We start from the raw sequence: 16,206 nt of genomic DNA, 5'->3' as shown, positions 1-16,206 counted from the left end.
TTTTATAACTTTTTTAAATATTTTTTAGAGGTTTTTTTAGTGGTCTAAAATGGTTCTCAAAGTTCTCAATTTTCAAATGATTCGCTTAGGATCCTTACTATATATATATATGGGTGGAATCTAGAGAGAACTAGAGAACTAGTAAGGAATTATTTTTAACTATTTTAAAAAAATTATTTTGTGATTTTTTTTCTTTCCTTCTTCTAATAAGATGATATTGTTCTTAAAAAAACAAAAAAAAACGTCGATCTAATGCGTATGTGCATTAATGTGTATTGTATATATAAAATAGTGTTTTATTGCATATAATACAACACAAATACATTATCTAAATACACACTATTGAATATATGTAAATACGGCACTAATAATTGTATGCAAAACACATTATCGCATATATGTAATACAACACTAATGCACATATACACTATATCGATTTTTTTTTAATTTTTGTATATAATATAACACTATTGCAAATATACAATACAAACAACTATATATATGTTATTCAACATTATTTCAAATATTAAATGCACACTATTGCACATATGCATTATAAAAAAAGTCGGTGTATTGCATATATGCATTACTCGTTATTTTTTTAATTTTTTTATTTTTTTAATTTTTATATTTTTTTGTTGTGAAGAATAACAACATATAAGAAGGATGAAAGAAAAAAATTTTAAAAATATTTTTTTTAATTAAATTAAATATATTTCATTATTAGTTCTCTAGTTTTCTCTATAAAAAAGAGTTCTCTCATGATCCTCTCCTATTTATATATATATATATATATATATATATATCCCACTCTTCTAATAAAGTAAAATACTGGCGATGATGTGTCAAGCCCGTATTTTTTCTTGATCTAATTTTCTTTCCAAAAGCTTAATATTTTCCCTCGTTCATTCTAAGTAAATAAATCCATTGATCAAATAAAATATACTACCAAAATTATTGGATTTGAAATTAATAATATACTTAGTATTTGATGATAAATTAGCTTAACATATAAATGAGATGTTATAACCCGGTTTAAAGATATTTGGGTTTGGTGAGACCCATAATCCAGTTATAAAATTGTTTTTTAATTATAAATACTATATATCCTTTTTAAAGAAATCAAGTATTAAATTTTAGTATATTCCTATTTTATAGGATTTTCATATCAAATATTTGGTGAGATTAATTTTTAATTTAATGAGATTTTATAACCCGTTTAAGGAATATCTGGGTTTGGTAAGACCCATACCCGTGAATTTGGGTCAAATGCATGAGAAGCCTTCATTTACAAATAATGCAATCTGGTGGCTTGAGAGAATGTAGGGAGCAACCAGAGAGCTTTTAAAGCATTCGTTTATACATATTACTAGTTTTTATCCCTTGTATTACGGGGGTTGCTTTATATTTCTAATATTTATTTATTTATTTTTTGAATTTTTATTTTTTTAATTGTATGAAAGTTAATAATATACTTATGGTTTGATGATAAATTGTTTCACAAATAAATGAAATGTTATAACCCGGTTTAAAAGCTATATGAGTTTGATGAAACCAAAGATCCGTTTATTTTTTATTATAAAATTGGTTTTTTAATTATAAATATTATATATCTTTTTTAAATGAATCAGATATTATAGGATTTTTATATCAGATATTTGGCGAGATTAGTTTTTAATTTAATTAGATGTTATAACCCGTTTAAGAAATATCTGGATTTGATGAGACTTATACCCGTGAATTCGTGTCAGATGCATGAGAAGCCTCCAATTAAAAATCAAGCAAATCTGGTGACTCCAAAAAAAGGGGGAACGACCACATCGCGACACATAAGAATTTTATGGTTTCGTTTATATATATATATATATATTAATAACTACTAATAATTAATTGATTGGTAATTAGTTTGTTTCATTGTATCTTTACGTTTTTTATCATTTCTTTCAAATAATTCATCTTATTTTTTTTAACAATTGAAAAATCACGTGTATTACTCGGGTTCAAAAGCTAGTGTATATATATATATATAATCATGTGAGAACTATTTTGAAATTTAAAACTTTGAGAACCACTTAAGAAAACTCTTTTTAAAAAAAATTATAAAACAAAAAAAAACATGAAAATAAAAAAAGGTTAAAAACAAAAAAAAATATTTTTCATTCCGGTTCCATAAAAAAATAAATAAATATCGGTTAGCAAAATTATACAAATATGTATAATACTTATATTTTTTTAATATTATACATGTTATTCTTTATACACATATATTAAGATAAATGATAATGTACATATGTGTATATTATGTAAATCAAAATTAAATACAAATATACATATGTCTATAACTAGGGTTTTTTATGAAACCGGGATGAAAAAAAAATTTTGGCTTTTTTATTTTTTAAAATTTTCAATTTTTTTCGTTTTATAATTTTTGTAAGAAATTTTTTTATGGCTCAAAATGGTTCTCAAAGTTCTCAATTTCAAAAAGTTCTCTTACGATCTTCACCCTATATATGAGAAAACTCATTCTTAAAGAGAAAACTTAACAACTCCTAGAGAAAATTTTTTAATTAAAAGTAAAATAAAATATTTTCAAATTTTTGTTTTTTTCCATTAATATTATAATTTGTTACTCTTCAAGGGGAAAAAAATAAGGTTGTAATGCACATACGTATTATTGTGCGATATTGTTGTATTATTATGTATTTTTATGCTTGTTTAATAGCATATACTCAACATTTGTGTATAGTATCCTATTGTATGCAAAAAATAAAAAAAAGTCGATGTAGTGTGCATGTGCGTTAATGTAGTATTACACATACGTACTAATGTGTATTCGATGTGTGTATTAGTCTTATATTGGATATATACAATAGTGTGTATTAAATATGTGGAATAGTGTTGTATTTTATGTAATGCAACACTCTTGCAGATATGCAATGCACACTATTACTCATGTGCACAATATCGACACTTTTTTTCTTGTTGGGAACAATATCAACATATAAGAATAATTGGAAAAAATCTACAAAAATTAAAAAATATATAATAAAAATAATTCTTTAAGAGTTTTTAAGTTTTCTCTTCAGAAGGAGTTTTAATTTGATCCCACCCATATATATATATATATATATATATATATATATATATATATTGAAATAATCAAGAGAGAACTCCTCTTTAGAGAGAGAACTAGAGAACTAATAATGAAATATTTTTAATTTAATTAAAAATAATATTTTTATTTTTTTTCTTTCATCCTTCTTATATGTTGTTATTCTTTACCACAAAAAAATATAAAAATTAAAAAAAAACTCATTGTAATACATATATGCAATACATTGACCTTTTCTTCATGCATATGTGCACTAGTGTGTATTTTTATATGTGCAATAGTGTTAATTAGCATATATGCAATTGTTTGTATTTTATATGTGCAATGGTGTTATATTATATACAAAAAAAATCAATATAGTGCACATGTGCATTATTGTTATATTACATATATGCGATATTATGTATTGCATACAATTATTAGTGTTGTATTTGTATATATTCAATAGTGTGTATTGTATAATGAAATTGTGTTGTAATATATGCAATAAAACACTATTGTATATATGTAACATTCCGTTTTCTCGTTTCGGTTAATAAAATAAAATATGAGTTATTATGAGTCGGGCTTGTGTTGGGTTAAGTAATATGGGTAATGGACTTGAGTTAATAAGGAAGAAAGAAAGACCATGGGCTTAAGCCCATGACCCATGATATATAATCCTTAATTAATCCATAATCCATTCATTTCACTCATTCCATACACCATCAAAAACATACACTTAAGCTCTCTCTCTCTCTCTCTCTCTCTCTCTCTCTCTTTCCCTAACCGAAACCAAGAAGAAGAATCGATCCCGAACCGAGGTAATGATAGTATGATATTGTATGAATCCAAACCCGATAGATCTAGTCGCAAAATGACGAGTCGACACCCTAAACCGTTAAAGTCACGGGATCCGGATGGAATCGGGTATAAATCGATCAAAAGATAAGCTTAGGGGTCACCCTAGCTCAAATCTGGATCAAACGGGACGAAAAACGGTGAAAAACGAGTGAGATCTCGCTTTTTCGACGAGATCGCGGTTTTCCGGCGATGACGGCGCCGGAAAGGAGGCGTACGAGGAAGGAATGTCAGAGAATATTTCTGACATTCTCTGACCTAACCCTATTTCGTTAACGGAAGAATAACGAATTAAAAAGCAATTCATAATGCCCATTCGTTAAGAAGAAATAACGAATTAGCAGCAGTTCGTTAAGCCATTCGTTAAGGGGGAACTGACGAATGAACACCCAGTTCGTTATAAAAGCCAGTTTGTTATAGAAGCCAGTTCGTTATAAAAGCCAGTTCGTTATAAATCTCCATTCGTTAGGAAATAACGAATGAGTCCATTTGTTATGAGAGAACACATTCGCTAAGAAATAATGAAGGAGTCCATTCGTTAAAGAACTGGATGATGAACTGGATGGCGAACTAAAGTTTGAAAGAATGGCAGAAAAGTCCCTGGACTTAAGATAAAATGGATTAATTACAAAGAAGCCCTCAAACTTTATGAGTTAGCAAATATAATAATAATTAAGAATTCTAATAAAAAATGTGTTAAGACAGTTAATGGAAATAAATTTTTTCCAAGCTGACCTGGCAGCTCGACCACACTCAGGGGCTCTACCCCTTGGACCCTGCTAGGGGCTGCCGACCCTAGAACCCCGCTGCCAGGGGCGCTGCCTCCGGACCCCCGTTCGTTGGGGGTTATATTTAGAATAGAAACGCGAAATGGGTAGTGATAGTTAATTGATACGTGTAATTGTTATACAGTTAGTCGTGCACAGCTAAAGAAAGAAATAACCATTAACGGTGAACGTAATAGAACGCATGGGAGTTTCTAGCCCCATTTCCTTGTTATGTTTTCGGGGCTGTGTGCATACTTGATGTGATAGTTAATACACTTACCTTAAATGGTAAGTGTATGCCATGTATGATTTATATGATAATTAATATATGTCTTGAATGTGAACGAAAGCTTGTCGGTACGTGAACGATCTTCGGATATTGCACATATGGACAAGAAAGGTAAGTGTATGAAGTATGAATGTGTATGAAAGGTATAGGTATGACATGTGAGTATGTAAAAACGTTAAATAAAGTATATATGCATACATATATATATGTAAAGGTACAGTATGATATGGGTATGTAAAGAAAGTATGGACGAGGATGGAAGTAGTAAGTGATCAGACCTTAATAATATTTGAGATAGAGAAGTAAGGAATCAGACCCTAATAATATCTGAGATAGACATGGAAAGAGGGATCAGACCCTAATAATATCTGAGGTAGAAAAGGAGAGGGACCAGACCCTAATAATATTTGAGATAGAAAAGGAAGGGATCAGACCTTAATAATATATGAGATAGAAAAGACAGTAAGTATATAGTATAGAAGTAATCAAGTACGAACGTATGTATGAAATGAAAGTAATAAGTAAAGTACTTAATGTGTATCTTTGGATACATAAATTAAGGTAAATGCATGTATTGTATGATGTATGATTAACTAGAACTCACTCAGCGTAGCTGACTTTTAGTATGCACGCGGGTGAGTAGGATGAGGCAGCTAGTTTGAGCGGGGCATATGGCAGTTGAATAAAGAAGCTAGCATCTGAAGACTTAAGTTTCTTTTATGATTTGATGTTTAATTTGAAAGACAAGAATGTTTGATTAAGACAAGTTATGAATTATTATGTAATGTTTTATGAAAGTTCAATATTCCGCGAAAGTTTTTAATTAACTCTGATATTTAGAACCGTGTTAATGAGTAAATCCAACGTCCAAAGTAGGGCACCGGTAACAAGGCATTACAAGTTGGTATCAGAGCATAAGTTAGAGAGGATTAAGCATCCTACATGCTTAGACTCAAACGGAGAATGAGACTTATGAAAGAAAAGAAAGAAGATGTCAGTTCAAGAAAGCCATGTGTCACTCAAGCAAGCTCAATAAAGGTAAAATGTATGATTAATTTCATGTATAATGTAAGAAAGTATAAGGAAGCTAGCTTAACTGCTAAGGATAGGAGTATGTGATTATACGAACTGTTTGATTGTCTAACTGCTTAAAAGTAGAACCAACAAAAATAGAATCACAAGGGGAAATATATTGGACACGAAAAGTAACATGATCAGCTAATCACAGCTGGCCCTGTTATTACTTGTTAGCCTTACTATCCTTATACTAAATGGTTCCTTAAGTGATGACGTTTGTGTTTCCTTATAGAATACAAATGGCTGGAGCAAGAAAGGTCGTCGGACAAGGAGGTCGTCCTGGACGTCGTGGTAGGCCACGTATTGTCCGAGAAACTTCTGTAGAATCCGCTACTAACTCAAGGGAAGAAGGAAGTGCAGCTGGACGGAATCCGAGCAACAATGAAGGGTATCAACTTGACCCTGCAGTTCAGGCAGCCATTGCTCAAGCTGTAGCTACTGCAGTGAAAAATCTGCAACCTGAAAAGTCTGCTGGAATCCATGCAAGAACTGCTGAGAGGTTAGGAGAGAATGGTAAGACGGATGACAAGAGGGAGAAAGGTGACTCGAGTGAGGTTAGGTCTTTGAAGGTTGATGATAGAAGGAGTGGGCCGAGGCGGGTGTAACTACAAGTCGTTCAAAGGTTGTGACCCACCAAAGCTGACTGGTCTCGGAGACGCAATCGCTACTCTCCGATGGATAACTTCCATGGAAAAGGTTATCCTAATTAGTGAGTGTTGTCCTGACCAAGCAGTGGGTTATGCCAATCAATCGTTCGGAGATGAAGCAATGTACTGGTGGGAGTCGGTGGAGCAGAGAAAGACTCGAGAAGAAGTTAAGGCGATGAGATGGGATGACCTGAAGGAGTTAGTGATGAGAAGGTTTTGTGCTGATGCTGAGGTTGAAAGGACTGAGATGAAGTTTTTGAACTTGAAGGCGGGTAAGATGACACACCGCGAGTATACTACTGAATTCAACCGCATGTCTAGACTAGTGCCTGACATGGTGAATACCGAAGCCAAAAGAATCAAGTGCTACATAAGAGGACTACCACAGAACGTTCGCACTTTGGTTGAGACCAGTAAACCTGCTACTTTTGACTATGCTGTAGAACTAGCAGAGATGGTTTACGATGATCTGGCTGTAGATGAAGTGGTGGTAGAAGAGAAGAAGGAGAAGAAATGGGTTGTTCCTGCTAAACGACCAGGTACCCAGTTATGGAACCCTAGAGAAAAGAAGCAGAGAGTGTGGGAGAAACAGTCGTGTAAGACGTGTGGTAGGATACACGGTGGTGAGTGCAAATGGGGTAAGGGTACGGATGTATGCCACAAGTGTGGTAAAGCTCATGGCGGAGAGTGCAGGCTTGGATCGAATGCATGTTACAAGTGTGGGAAGGTGGGGCATTATGCTCCATATTGCACTGCAAAGCCTGCGTGTTACAAATGCGGTAAGGCTGGTCATATGGCAAGGGAGTGCACTGACGGTGAAGCTGGAGGAAGCGGAAAGAAAGATGTTGATCAAGCAAGGCCAAGGACTAGGGCCTTCATGTTGACTCAGTTTCAAGCTAGATAGATTCCTGATACTATGACAGGTACATTTTTAGTGAACGGTATTTCTGCATCAGTATTGTTTGATTCAGGTGAGAATAGATGTTTTGTAGCTACGACATTTAGTAAGCTAGCAAAAATGAAATGTTATCATGTGCCTGAAACTTTTAAAGTAGAAACCGCGAGCGAGACCTCAGTTAGGATAATGAGAATGGTTAAGGACTGTAAGATAGAATTGGAGGGACATGAGTTCCCTATTACCTTGTATGTCATGACCTTAGGAGGGTTCGATGTGGTTTTGGGAATGGATTGGCTATATGAGTTTGAGGCTCAGATAGTGTGTAAGAGTAGGTTATAAGATTAAAATCCTTGGATGGTAGTACGGTGACGTTTTATGGTGATAAAGAAAGTTCAAGGCTTAATTTCATTTCAATGATAAAAGCCAAAGGTTTTTTATGACGAGGGTGCGGTGCCTACCTGGCGTATGTTGTCAAAGCTGCCGAGACGAGAGAAGTGAAAGATGTTTCCGTTGTGTGCGACTATCCAGAAGTGATCCCTGAGGACCTTCCGGGGTTGCCACCGCAGCGAGAGATAGAATTCCAGATAGACTTAGTACCAGGAGCACAGCCCGTCGCGAAAGCATCTTACCGCCTGACACTGTCCGAGATGAAGGAATTGATGTCCCAACTACAAGAACTCCTCGATAAAGGCTTTATAAGACCGAGCGTGTCACCGTGGGGCGCACCAGTGTTGTTTGTTAAGAAGAATGGTGGAAGTATGAGAATGTGTATAGACTATTGTGAGTTGAACAAACTTACGGTGAAGAATAGATACCCGTTGCCACAGATTGATGATTTGTTTGATCAACTACAAGGTTCGAGTTGGTTCTCACGAATAGACCTTGTTAGGGCACGGAAATTTGACACTGTGGATACGTTATCCTGACATATGTTCTTGGATCAGTTATCCATAGACAGATCCTGTCAGGATCATTGGTCCTCAGTACTTGGTATTATTAACAATTGTTTTGTGTTTAGGTTGTTATTTAATAAGTATAACGGCTCCAAGACTTATCAACCGGATATCTCGCTATTGGACTTATCAAACACGTGGTCAAATGGATGTAACACGTTTAGTGGGAGAAGTGGCGGATTTATAGGACTTCTTGTTGTGTCACAAATAACTGAGTACTGAGGATATGTTATTCTTGAAGACATGTCTGGATCAATTATCCTTCTGAAGAGTTCCAGAGCTATGTCAGGATCATGGATCCTCGGTATTTGATGCTGTTAAAGGTTGTTTCTTATATGAAGGCTGATATTTATCAAGTGTAATGGCTCAAGGACGTGGTCTACCTAAAATTATGCTACAAGGCACGTCCATCACGTGGTCAATAGTGAAGACTAAGCTAGTGGGAGTAGTGCCATAAAAATAGGAGTTAGTTAGCCTTTATTTTCTATTTATATTGAGATTATGATCAAAGTTAGGTCATTACACACCCATTAGCTGCAGACATTTCACAATACTCTGTCAAGAACTCTCTCTAGAAGTTCATACACACACACACACACTTAGATATTCTTTGTAATCTTTGATCATATCTCCACCTTTGTAACCAGATTTTCACCATTAATAAACTTGACGGTGACAGTTTTCACCGTCCGAGGGTTTTTTGTGCCGGAGATTACTATAATCACGTACTATCCGACCAAAGGTTACCTCGTTGATCCTTGACCAAAGTGATTCGACCAAAGATTATCTTGTTAATCCTTGACCGAAGTCATTTTATCAAAGATTGCCTTGTTAAGTTTTGACCGAAGTAAGATTATCGCAATTAAAGGCTTTTTCCCTCGTGATCAAATCACGGTGTTCATCTCTATTTCGTTCATATAATCGATGTTATCATTTTATCACTAAACCTCACATAACAGATTTGAATACATTATCCTTAGCAGATTTTTGTCCAAAACAATTTGGCGCCCACCGTGGGGCAATTGGTGCTATAATCCGTATTATTCTCATCGATTTTCATTTTTTCGTACCCTATACACTCGCAATGGCCGCTCAATCCACCTCTGCATCGTCAACTATGCCGTCTTCAGTTTCTCTCTCATCAAGGACTTTGTCACCGATGCCTTCGCCAATCACGGGAGCACAACGGCCTGCTGTTGCTGGAAGCAAGACGCAACTACCAGTCTTTCAGAGCTCAAAAACCGTTGTTGCTGCGCCGGTGGTTAATACTAACAGTGATGTTTCATCTATGTTTTCGCAGGTTAAAGCATACATGGAGCAGCAGAACAAGACTAACCAGAGGATCCTTCGTGAGATTGAAGATCTCAAGAAGACTAAGAGGCCAGTAGAGGATCACACTCCTCTGATGCCCAGGATGTTTGACTTCACCAGTCCAGGATCCATGGCTCAGTTAACGCAAGGATCATCTATCCTTCAACAGGGGTCCATGGGTCCACAGGCTCTAGGACCCTCAACTTTTTAGCAAGGATCATCCATCCTTCACCATGGGTCCATGGGTCAACCAGCTCAAGGACCCTCAACTTTTCAGAAAGGATCATCTATCCTTCAACAGAGGTCCATGGGTCAACAGACTCAAGGATTCTCGTTGGTTCAGCCAGGATCATCTATCCTCCAACAAGGGTTCATGGGTCAGCAAGCTCAGGGATCCTCATTCTTCCTGCAAGGATCCTCTATCCTTAAGCAGGGATCCATGGGTCAACAGACTCAAGAACACTCGATCTTCCACCCAGGATCATCTATCCTAGATCCGAGGTCCATGGGTCAGCAGATTCAAGGATCCTCGATCTTTCAGCAAGGACCTTCAGTCCTTAATCCAGGATCGATGGGTCAGCAGGTTCATGGATCCTCCATGTTCCAGAGAGGATCATCATTCCTTCAACAAGGATCCTCTGGGGTATGTCACCAAGGATCCTACAACTCCCAGCCTCAAGGATCCTTCTACCGGGATCAAGGATCCTTAGGAGTCCAACGTCAACGATCTTTCGAAGTCCATGAAGGAGATATAATCCCCATGCAGACAATAGCTTCTGGTGGACCAACGCCTGTAGCAGACACTTCTTACATCAGCCATTCTTCTGGAATGCCGACCTTTACACAACAAAGAGGTAACTTGTATGATCCTATATCCTTATATGTTAACCGTGGTTCCATGCAGGATGCAGGTATCAACCAAGCTATGGCTAAGGAACTACAGAAACTCAAGGATATGATATTCATCGTACCAGGGGTGATCCGTCCAATTCCTGAGATACCAGAAGGAAGCCACAAACTGTCAAGATTTGCTCCACCAATATGTGACATGGAGATCCCAAAACGATTTCGAACCCCCAACATGAAAGTGTACGATGGTACCACTGATCCTGAAGAGCATGTGGCCCAATACAGGGAAAGAATGGAGATCAATCCAATTCCCAAGAGACTCAAGGAGGCTTGTATGTGCAAGGGTTTCGGATCCACACTAACAGGATCTGCATTAAAATGGATGCTAAGTCTTCCTCCCTTTTCTGTTATTTCTTTCTCACATTTAGTTAACTTGTTCAACAGCCAATTTTCTTGTAGTAGGAAATTTGAGAAGTTAACTAGTGACGTATATAGGGTTGTCCAACCCAATGATGAATCCCTTAGGGATTTTATCACGAGGTTTGGCAGAGAAGCCCTTGAAATCCCTAATCTTGACATGGCCACGGCTGTAGAAGCCTTCAAGATGGGACTAAATAGGGGCTCCCCCTTTTATGATGATCTTGTTATTACTCCTTGCAGGTCTCTAGATGAAGTCAGAAACATAGCACTTAGATTCATACGGTTGGAAGATGAGAAGAGGATCCAGCATCATTTGGGGGACTCAAACGAAGCAAGAATCCCCTGACAAGAATAAAGGATCCTCGTACAGAAACAACCACTCAAAGCCTTAAAGGATTACTTGTCCTCTGCACCAGCTTTGATGATTGTATCTATACCTAGCCGTTTCAGGAAATGCTGTAAGTGCCTGTAACATCCCGAAATTTCAAGATAATATTAATTATATTACTTAATAATAGAGGGAAAGTTTACTCGGGTTATCAGGAAATAAATAAAAGAATAGGAGTTGGTATGGGTCGGGCTAGTGTCGGGTAATGGATGTGGGTTATGGACTTGGATTAATTGAGATGGGTTAAATGAAAATGGGATTTCAGGGATATAAATACCCCCAAAATCCCAAAATATCTTCATTCTATCTTTATCCAAGCACACTCAAAACACACACATTCTAACCGATCAAGATTCGAAGCCGAGACCCGAGATTTTGTTGATAGATCTGAGTTGGTAAGGTAAGAACAAATCCAACAAAGCTAATATTACTGAAAATGGTTAGGATTGGATGGGTTAACCGGACCCGAAACCCAAACTGCCCAAATCGGACCCCTAAAACGTCGATTTTAGGCCGATTGGATGGTTGGGATTTGTAGGCGCCGATCATACGATTCCGTGGGTACCAAAATCGAGTTATTTGGCTAAGAAACGAAGGAGTTATGGGCAAACAGATCTGCAGCGCGATAACTTCGCCTGCAAGATTAAGTTCGCCTGATGAACTTCGCCTTCAAGCGTAACTTCGCCTTCAAGCGTAACTTCGCCTAAGGATAACTTCGCCTACGGCCAAGTTCGCCTAAGGATAACTTCGCCTGAAGCCAAGTTCGCCTAAGGTTTAACTTCGCCTGAAGCCAAGTTCGCCTAAGGTTTAACTTCGCCTGAAGCCAAGTTCGCCTAAGGTTTAACTTCGCCTGAAGCCAAGTTCGCCTAAGGTTTAACTTCGCCTGAAGCCAAGTTCGCCCGAGGGTTAACTTCGCCTAAAGCCAAGTTTGATTAGAAAATAAATTATAAGCGATAAGTTAAAGTAAGCTAATACTAGGCCACCTGATTAGATCAGGCGAGTATTGATACGTGTAACTTGTACAGTTAGCGGAGCTCAGTTAAAGAAGGGATTTACAGCTACCAGAGAAAGAAGCAGAGTTCAGGTGAGTTTCTAGCCCCATTTCCTTGTTATGTTTTCGGGGCTGTGTGCATACTCGATGTGAAGTGTGAATACACTTACCTTAAGTGGTAAGTGTATGCTATAGATGTTATACGAGGTATATATTTTATAATGCTTGTCGGTACGTGAACGATCTTCGGATATTGCACGTATCGCCAAGGATAGTAAATTCCAAGTGGTTGATAGCGTGTATGAATATTATGATGTGACTTGTTCATTACGTAAATACTGAACTGATATGAAGAGTGTGTTAGAAGTGTCTAAGGGTGTTAGTGGCATAACGTGAGCGCGTGATAGGGAAAGCCTGTACGTGCCATCGTTATTATGTGTGTATGATTGTTGATGTGACATGCTTATTATGTAAATGATATGAAGTGTGTTGTAGACAAGTAGAGGTAGAACGTGTTAGAAGTGGCAAGAGTCTAGTAAGAGTGTTAGTGGCATAACGATAGTACGTGATAGGGTAAGCCTATACGTGCCTTCGTTATTAAAGTGGCAAAGTGGCATAACGTTTTACGTTATTAAAGTGGCAAAGTGGCATAACGTTTTACGTTATTAAAGTGGCAAAGCGGCATAACGTTTTACGTTATTAAAGTGGCAAAGTGGCATAACGTTTTACGTTATTAAAGTGGCAAAGTGGCATAACGTTTTACGTTATTAAAGTGGCAAAGCGGCATAACGTTATACGTTATTAAAGTGGCAAAGTGGCATAACGTTATACGTTATTAAAGTGGCAAAGTGGCAAGGTGGTAGGTGTAAATAAGAGGCTAAGTGGTAAGTTAAGCAGGTTAGATGCGAAAGTGTGAATACACTTACCTTAAGTGGTAAGTGTATAGATGTTATACAAGTAGCTATTATGTAATGCTTGTCGGTACGTGAACGATCTTCGGATATTGCACGTATCGTCAAGGAGAGTGATTGTCAAGTGGTTGTTAGTGTGTATGTATTCTATGACGCGACTTGCTTATTATGTAAAAATTGTATTGGTATAAAGAGTGCTGTAGACAAGTAGTGGTAGAGTGTGATAGAAGTGGCGGAGTCTAGTAAGGGTGTTAGTGGCATGACGATAGTACGTGGTAGGGTAAGCCTATACGTGACTTCGTTATTAAGGTGGCATCAAGTGGCATAAGTGGCTAAGCTGTAGGGGTAATTAAGAGGCTAAGCTATAGGGGTAATTAAGTGGTTAAACAGTGGCATGTTAGACAGTGGGCTATGTGTCTTCAGATTCGTATATGATGCATGTAGTGGTTGTATGATAAGTTGCTTGATTAACTAGAACTCACTCAGCGTAGCTGACTTTTAGTATGCACGCAGGTGAGCTGATTATAGAGTTAGCATGAGGATGACACACGGCATGGATTGAACGTCTGGCATCTGAAGAAAGAAGTAAAGATGTTTTAAATATAAAGTTTTGTGTTATGGTATCAAAGAAAAGATTTAATGTTTTGTAACAAATGATTGATGTTTTATATTCCGCGAAAAGTTTTAATAAACTCTGATTTGAAGAACTGTGTTTATGAGTAAATCCGACGCTAAAGTAGGGTCACCGGGTTCGGGGGCTTACAGTGCCGTCCTTGTGAAGGATTACGAAGGTGAACAACACCCCGTCAATTATGTAAGTAAAAGTCTTTTAAATGCGGAAGCCAGGTATTCTCATTTAGAAAAATTAATTCTTACACTTATTATGGCTTCCACTAAATTGAGACATTACTTTGATACTCATACTATTATTTTAAGAACTAATTATCCTGTTAAGAATGTCCTTAGAAAGCCAGAGTTGTCAGGTAGAATGGCCAAGTGGGCTGTGAAACTGAGTGCATATGATATTCAGTACGAGCCAAGAACAGCCATCAAGTCACAAGCACTAGCAGACTTTGTGGCTGATTTAAACAGTGATATACAAAAGGAAGCTGATCTAGAAGTCCAACAACTAGAAGAGACTAAGGATCCTTGGATCCTCTTTACCAATGGAGCCTCCAATGTAAAAGGAACAGGATTAGGTATCCTACTGAAATCGCCACAGGGGGACATATTACCCCAGTCTATAGCCTGTGAGTTTCAAGCAACGAACAACGAGGAAGAATATGAGGCTTTGTCGCATGTTTGCAATTAGCTAAGTGTATGAGGATCAGGTATCTTCAAGTATATATAGATTCATTATTGATAACTAACCACTTTAATGGCTCGTATGCTGTTAAAAGTGAGAAACTAATCAAATATCTCGATGTTGTGAAGGAATTAGCAAAATCCTTCGAATTGTTTAGTATTATACCGGTACCAAGGGAAGAAAATGCCAGGGCAGATGCTTTGGCAAATTTAGCCTCATCTCTGAAGATTATAGAAGACACGAAGATTCCAATCATTCATGTTCTCTCACCAGCAATAGGAGAACAAGAAGTTGGGGATATAACAACTGACACCGTACTTTGGGATCCATCATCCTCAAACAACCAAGGATCCTAGATCCTCCCAATCAAAAAATACATTCAAACAGGAGAAATTCCAGCCACAGAGAATCCGAAGTCTTTCAAACTCAAGGTATCACAATACATTTTATTACATGATGTGTTGTATAGGAAATCTCTTGTAGGTCCATACTTGAGGTGCATGGAGGATCCTGAAATTCAAGAGGTGCTCAAGGATTTTCACGAAGGTGATTGTGGTAATCACACCGGAGGTAGAGCTCTGTTTTCTAGGATTCTAAGAACAGGATACTTCTGGCCAACAATGAAGAAGGATGCTATGGAATACTCAAAGAAGTGTGATGCTTGCCAAAGGCATGGAAACATTCTTCACCAGCCAGCAGAACCTATGTATCCTATATCCTCTTCATGGCCTTTCATGAAATGGGGAATGGATATTGTAGGCAAGCTACCAAAGGCACCAGGCGGAAAGGTCTTTATGCTTGCTATGACAGACTACTTCTCTAAATGGATTGAAGCAGAAGCATTCGTGCAAGTCCGAGAAAGGGAAGTTATATCCTTTATTAAAAGAATATTATAACTACATTTGGTATCCCTTCTGAAATTGTTTGTGACAATGGTTCCCAGTTTATCGGGAAAAGAACCACTAACTTTTGTGACAGTTGGGGCATCAAGATGATCACTTCTACACCAGTTCATCCTCAAGCCAGTGGTCAAGCAGAATCAAGTAATAAGATTATTATCAACAACTTGAAGAAGAAACTAGGATCCAAGAAAGGCAAGTGGGCCGAAGAGCTACCATATGTTCTTTGGGCTGATAAAACAACACCAAAGAATGCAACAGGTCAAACACCCTTCTCATTGGTGTTTGGATCAGAAGCAGTAGTCCCTACAGAAATGGTGGTCCCTACAGCCAGAACAAGTATCCGTGATCCTGAGGCCAATGAAGAAATCCTTCTTGAAGACTTGGATACCGTTGAAGAACTTAGAGACCTAGCCAAGATCAGAATGGCAGCGTATCAACAAAGGGTAGCTGGGGCATACAACAAAAATATAAGACTCAGAAGATTTCAGGAAGGAGATCTTGTCTTGAGGAAAGCCTTCCAAAACACAACTAATCCAGCAGACGGA

This window comes from Bidens hawaiensis, unplaced genomic scaffold, assembly GCF_021521415.1.
Source record: "Bidens hawaiensis isolate Kalapana, Puna unplaced genomic scaffold, B.hawaiensis_p1.1 tig00041664_1, whole genome shotgun sequence".
Taxonomy (NCBI): domain Eukaryota; kingdom Viridiplantae; phylum Streptophyta; class Magnoliopsida; order Asterales; family Asteraceae; genus Bidens; species Bidens hawaiensis.
This window is presented reverse-complemented; position numbering follows the sequence as displayed.